The sequence below is a fragment of the Pinus tabuliformis genome, chromosome J (genome assembly GCF_031772625.1).
Source record: "Pinus tabuliformis cultivar Carrire ecotype Pingquan chromosome J, CPIR1, whole genome shotgun sequence".
Taxonomy (NCBI): domain Eukaryota; kingdom Viridiplantae; phylum Streptophyta; class Pinopsida; order Pinales; family Pinaceae; genus Pinus; species Pinus tabuliformis.
The window spans coordinates 1,047,415,765-1,047,422,901 of NC_142295.1; positions in this window are offsets into that span (position 1 = coordinate 1,047,415,765).

The window sequence follows — 7,137 nt, forward strand, 5'->3', positions numbered from 1 at the left end:
TCTCCAAGAAAGAGTTATGCACAATCTCCCAAGATGACCTGATTATAGACTTTCAGTAGAGCGAACTTGTATGAAGTGCCACGTGTACAATTTTCAATATTTGGTTCTGAAAAAGATATAAAGAAACTACAGTCCGTCCTCTTTCTGTACCTTCTTACGAAATTTCAATCTGATTCCCAGAGAGAAAGTTATGACAATTTTCCCCAGGTCACCTGTTTTGAATGTAATTCAGGAGTCTGCAAAAAGACCAACTTCCTCAGATCATATCTCCGAAAATATCACGCAAAAAGCTCTGAAATTCAGACCCAAGGTTCAGAGTGATTTCTTCTCAAATGGGTTTTTTTTTGTGACTTCTGAAACGTCACAGAAAAAAAGTTATAGCGAAAATTCCACGATGACCTGTTTGGAGCAGCGAAACCCTAGAATCCAAAGCTCTGATACCAAATGTTATGAAACCAGCTCAAGAAAAGATAGAAAAGATAGATCAACACCTTAGAATTCAGCCTCTTCGAGGGGGCAACCTCCTTTACATTACATAAATGAACAATTATTATGATTCAAATGACAAAACCTCCTTTCTATATATAGGAGTCTAAGGAGTCACAATATAATCCAGCCGACCTAACAATAATAATATAAAGCCACAAAAATAACAATAGAGGGATTCTATGGGGCATAGAAATAAAAATATGGGGGTAATAGGGGCACAACAATATAAATAAGGGGTATAACTATAATAGTAATGGGGTAATCACTAGTATTATAGGGACCCAACATTATTTTTGACAAGCTTGAGGAGGATAACATTTGTTTGTTTATAAGCTCATTCTTCAGATGAGTCCAACTTAGTTTAAAATTCAAACCCTAAGAAGGAGTGGTCCATTCCTGTTTAAAATTGAACATGTCCTTTACTGTTAAATTTTAATGAGTCTAGTATAGGAAAAACTCGGTGTTTTTCAATTTTAGGGAGTAAGAAGAAAAAATTAAGAAAACTCCATGATGTCCTTTTTCGTAAATTTGTGTCTCCCAAGCCCGAAAAGGTATAAAATAATACTTGAGAGAACCACTTGACCATTACGATCAAGAGTACTTTTCATAATTAGTGGCTTTGATCTGAAAAATTGAAAAAGTAAACGAAGACACAACATTTTATAACCAATATCGAACTTGAAACGACAAAAGTCCGGCGATCTTTTCATGTTTATACATTCAGAAAAGAGTTGTAAGTGGACCGCCTTTCTAATTCCGTTTAATGAGTTTAAAAAGGAAAAAACTTGGCAATATTTTCATATTTTACAAGTCAAAAGAGAGCTTAAAGAGGACTCCTCCTAGAGGAACGAGTGGTATAAAGGGTAGCAACTGGTTCCAGCAATGGTGGAACTGCTCAAAACATGTAATGGTTAAGAGGCTGGCTAATAAAACAACTCATAGATGCGGCCCCTCAGGAAGGGTAAACAATCAAGTGAAAGCATATGATCATCCAAAGAGATGGCGGCGATGGAATGAAAACAACCAAGACTCATCTAACAAAATTTAGTGGATAAAGACGGCAATCATGAGATGTAAATCAGGTATGGGTTTATTTTTACACAAGCTTGAACAATAGAGAACTCTACTTGGATTCGGGTTCATGTTTACACAAGCTTGAAACGAAAAACTATGCTTGTTATAAGTTCACATGCCCCCAACATAATGACTCAAAATGAGGTACATGCCCCCAAGCTTCATTGCATTCAACGAAGTGGATGGAATGAAGGTTCACTTTCGAGATCGTGTAAAGACTCGATTTGGAAAGGGAGTTGTTTCATTTTTTAATGAGGTTGACACAGGAAAAGAACTATGCTCAAAGCCCTTGTTTCATTTTTTAAAAAAGATTGACACAAGACAAGGAACTATGCTCATGACCCCTTGTTTCATTTTTTAACGAGCTTGACACAAGACAAGGAACTATGCTCGAGACATCCAGTTTCATTTTTTAACGAGGTTGAGACAAGAACAAACTATCCTCGCGACTCCTTGTTTCATTTTTTAACGATATTGACACAAGACAAGGAACTATGCTTGCAACATCCAGTTTCATTATTTAATGAGGTTGAGACAAGAAGAAACTATCCTTGCAACACCCTGTTTCATTTTTTAACGAGGTTGACATAGGAACAAAACTATCCTCGAGATATCCAGTTTCATTTTTTAACGAGGTTGAGACAAGAAAAAACTATCCTCACCACTCCTTGTTTCATTTTTTAACGAGGTTGAGACAGGAACAAACTATCCTCGCGACATCCGGTTTCATTTTTTAACGAGGTTGAGACAGGAAGAAACTATCCTCACTGACTCCTTGTTTCATTTTTTAATGAGCTTGACACAAGACAAGGAACTATGCTCGAGACATCTAGTTTCATTTTTTAATGAGGTTGACACGGGAACAAACTATCCTCGTGATAGGTCAGGAATCAGAAAACAACTGTACCACCTGATATGCAATTTCAAAGGGATTCAAAGGCATCGCGCCATCAAATGAATCCACCTCGGAATTGGAAGGTACGATCAAAGGATCATCAAAAGTAATAGTATTTGATGAAGTCACATGAATAGTTGCAATAGAAGGTGATATGTTAGGAGGAGGGACAAAAAAGGTTCCTAGTAAACCTGAATCTTTGATCAAACCTACCCCAACATCCTTGTGAGGGATAGTTGTTTTACCAATGTGTTGAACGCTATTAGTAGAGGCTGAGTCGGATGAGAAATAACTCAGCTGGTCTATCATAACGATCTTTTCGTTATGAGGAAACTTAATAAGCCAAAAGACCGATGAAACAATAGTAGTCATATCATAAGACCAACTGCGACCTAGGAGAAGGTTGTAATCTAGAGGGGCATCAACCACTTCCACATCTAGATTAACAGTTTTTCCTTCGACCCCTATAGGTAAATCTTCCAAAATACCAAAAGGATGGAACCCTCTACCATCAAAAGCCTTTATAATTGTCGGAGACTAATTGAGTGTAGGAGAACCAAGAGATCTCCAACACTGGATCGACATAATACATGTAGAAGCTCCCTCATCAATCACAGTCTGAAAGCAAGGTCTGCTTTTGACTAACACTGGAATCTGGAAAGTCATTTGATGAGGAATGCAGGGTGTACTATTCTCTAAATTGAAGATTATTAGGTTTGAATCCTGAATATCAACAACTCCTATAGCAAACAATAGTAATTTACACTGTGCCAGGCATGATTGTAGCACTTCCAAAGCCGACATTGCTGAAGGGGCAATGGCTAAGTCTTCAACAATGTTATAATTCTGAGCAGCTCTCGCATGTGGATTGAAATTTGATTTCCGAAATATACCTTTAGCAGGCGGCTTGGTTACTAATTCTAGGTTGGGTTTCTCAATCTATAGCAGAGCAGACCTAGGAGGAGGTGTAGTTGATGGGTTTGAATTAGAAGATTCTGCTTCTTTAGCATCAACAGGATTTTTACTACCCTAATCTTGTGATCATGTCGCAATCCTGACATGAGACATCATCATAATGGGTTCTTCCAAGGTACTCAAGGAAGAAGCAACCGCTTTACTATCATGAGTAGGAGAATGATCCTTCAAGGCAACAGGCATTTGAGAACCTTTAACAAATTTCAAAAACTCTACTCGACAGGGGCATTCTTTAGTAAAATGATCCTCTTTGCAGATGAAACAAGGATAGCGAGGTTTTCACTTTTCGTCAATAGATTCATTTATATTTGTTTTATCTTTTGAATTTTGATCTTTTTTGTTCTTCCCCTTCTATTTACTACCAGATTTCTTTGTAGATGAATCTATGACATGGACATCGGTAGAAACTTCAGTGGAAGAATCTCCTTTCAGGGAATCAGGTAAAGTTGTTGTAGGAGAAGAATTCTTTGAAGATTTCTTCTTGCTTTTAATACTAACTGAACCAATCATATCATCAGCGGCATGAGACCCTGAAGGAGCTGTAGTTTTTAGAAGATTAGGGATTTTTTTATATAAAGTACCTGACTGCGTATAGATGAGGTCAAGGTATTGAGCCTGAGCAATGACTTGCTCTTCAGTGACAGCTCTTTCCTTAGCTACATCTTTAGTGATTTTAGGTAACAATGATTTAACAAACCATTCTGTTAAAATTAGATTCAGAATGAAAACTTTCGCTAAACGCCTTCTACGTCGCCATTCATGAATATGATTAGAAATATATGTGGACATGGATTGTTTTAATGAAGTTAATAATTCCGTGCCATTGTCGTATCTAACAAGAAACTAAATATGAGTTAAGAAAAATGTAGCTAACTGACTGAAATTATAAAAAGAGCCTCATGGTAACTCAATGTACCATTTGGTGGCAAGACCAATAAGAGTTCTTTGAAAAAGGTGTAAGCGAATCGAATCATCAATAATGGAATTAGATGCACACTAGAGGTGATAAGTCATCACATGATTTGATGGATCCTCACCTGACTTACCCTTGAATTTTGGGATATCACTGGGAAACATATTAGGCATTGGCGGCCAGTATGGAAGATAATAAATCAGATTGTTCATAAGGCGCAACAAATCAAGTAAATCCAAAGTTGCAATAAATGGTAACTGATGGTTAGGTTCACGAAAACCTGGTGTAATGAGACCAGCTCCAGGAGGAGGATATCCAGGGCAACCTCGAATCAGATTTGGATTAGGAATGTTATAACCTCCTGGAAAACCAGGATTAACCGGACCAAACTAGGGTTGTTGAGGCTGTTTATAAGTATAGCCAGGGTATGGTTGATACTAATAAACTGGATTTTTTATAGTAGGACCAAATTGATACTGTCCCTGTTACAGTTGACGTGTGGCAATTGTACTTGGACTAGCTTGTGCTACAGGCATCTGGACCGAATTTTGAACTGTAGGTCCTGACTGGGGTACAGAGACATGAGGAGTTTGCACTGATGCAAGGATAGTAGAAACCAGAGCTATAGATACTCCAGAAACAAGTGTGGTAGATTGAATAGAAAATGTAGCAGTTGTAGCAGCAATTCGAGGCAGAGTCTGAGGTGAGCTAGGCCCAGGCTACTAAACTAAACTAGGTGCAGAGGTTTGAACTGTAGGTTGGATGGGTTGCTGGGTTGGACCAGAAACCAAAGGTTTTCCAGTTTGATTAGATAACTGCACATTAGGTTGCAAAGTCTGTTGAGTTTGAGATGGATCGCACACCATATTCATTCTGGGACCCATAAAAGGTTGTACGTATGGAGGACCATAACCTGGTTGAATGTAGAGCTAATAATTAGGAGGTACATTTCTAGCTCCTTGTAAAAATGACTGACCAGAAGGTGGTTGGAAACCTTGAGTTGGGTACTGACCTTGAGGTTGATAACCTAGAGGCACATACTGAATCTGGGATAGAAAAGCATCCTGAGTAATATGGGGTTGACCTTGGGGTATCTGTTGTCCTGAAGGTTGAAAACCTTGAGGTACCCCTCCAAGCAGAAACTGACTACCTTGGGGTTGCCCCCCTAGGTGATAACTGACTACCTTGAGGTTTCCCCCAGGGGTTAACTAACTACCTTGCCCCCAAGGCGGTAACCGACTACCTTGCCTCGCAGGCGGTAACTGATTACGTTGAGGTTGAGGATTTGGAATACTACCAGACATCATAAAGAACTATGCTATGTTCAATGTTTTAGTTCCATTATTACTAGGTGATAACTGATGTTCAGTCGGTCGAGGAGTTGCTCCTGAAAAGGTACTAGAAAGTGACTGGTACCCCAAAGGAACAGTAGGACCGCCATATAAAAATGTTTCCTTGATTCGGAAAACATGGATGACTGTCTTGACATGATTGATCAAAGATAATAATGTTTGGGTGTAGGATGAAAATCACACGCAAACAAACAAAATTTCAATAAAAGCACCTAAAGTCTCTAAAGAAACAAACAAGTGAATCACACGCCTAAAAAATCTAAGAGTTAAAACCACACACAAGCAATAACTTCCTACACTTAAAACATTAGTTGGTGATGAAATCCAACGTCGTAGAATTTAATACAGAAAGGGCGGTTGGAACAGTTACCCTGACAACTTGCTTAATGAAACAGACTAGCACAAGTTTCTTCACATAACCATCTCGAGTGAAGAGAACCCCCCAGAGAATCCAAGTGAGTCTAGTCGATGTCTGCTCCAGGTATAGTGAGACCCATCCTCATCATCACCTTAGGAAATAATCTTAAGTATATGGACACTAAGGTTACCAACAACAACAAATACAACTGGGGGAACAGTCTAATACCTGATCTATGCACAAGGGTAGAGTAACAAAGCTCAATCCCCTTCAAGGCTCCTCGACATGATCAATCCGAGGTTCACCAACAAGTGACACTAGGCTCCTCAACAATGGTTAATTTGAGGTTTACCATTTTTAATATGCGCAAACCTTCCATCTTTCCCAATGAGACAGACTTGATTGTCTCAATGGTTCGGACATGATCTCATGATTGACTCCTTTAAGAGGAGCTTCCCAGATTATATCAAGTACAATTAGATTTATTTCCTGCCGTAAGATATATCTACTTGTTTGTTCTAACTATCTTGGAGAGTTAATTACTCCCTACTCCAAGATACTAGACTAAGCTATATTGGTGATAAGAGCCCTAGAAATGAAAAAGATTGCTAGATCAATTTTAATTAAGAGTTACCTTTATGGGTTGTTTCTTAAGTCAATAGGTATGGAAACAAAACTTTGATGGTGTGAAGAATCGACTCCAAAAACACTAAAAAATGCACCTAAAATGATAAGCAATTCATTTTTCCTTCAACAAATTTCTAGCTAAAAGAAAGAGTTCGAGAATGCAATTCTTCAAAAAACAAATCCTTCTTTCAACATGAAAATAGAAATAAAATCTTTTTGTATTTTTCAATAAGAACTCAAAACGAGACTATTAATTAAAGCTCACAAAAAATCCCTTTTCTTTTTCAAAACTCAAAACTACAAAAAACAATTTTCTTTCAAAAGAGATCTACAAGTTCTAGAAAACACTCAAAACTACAAAAACTAATTTTGAGATCTAAAAACTTGAAAAACCTAATGTATAAAAGCTTCAAATCTTTTTAAGGATGTTTTACTTAGTTATTTAGTAAACTAA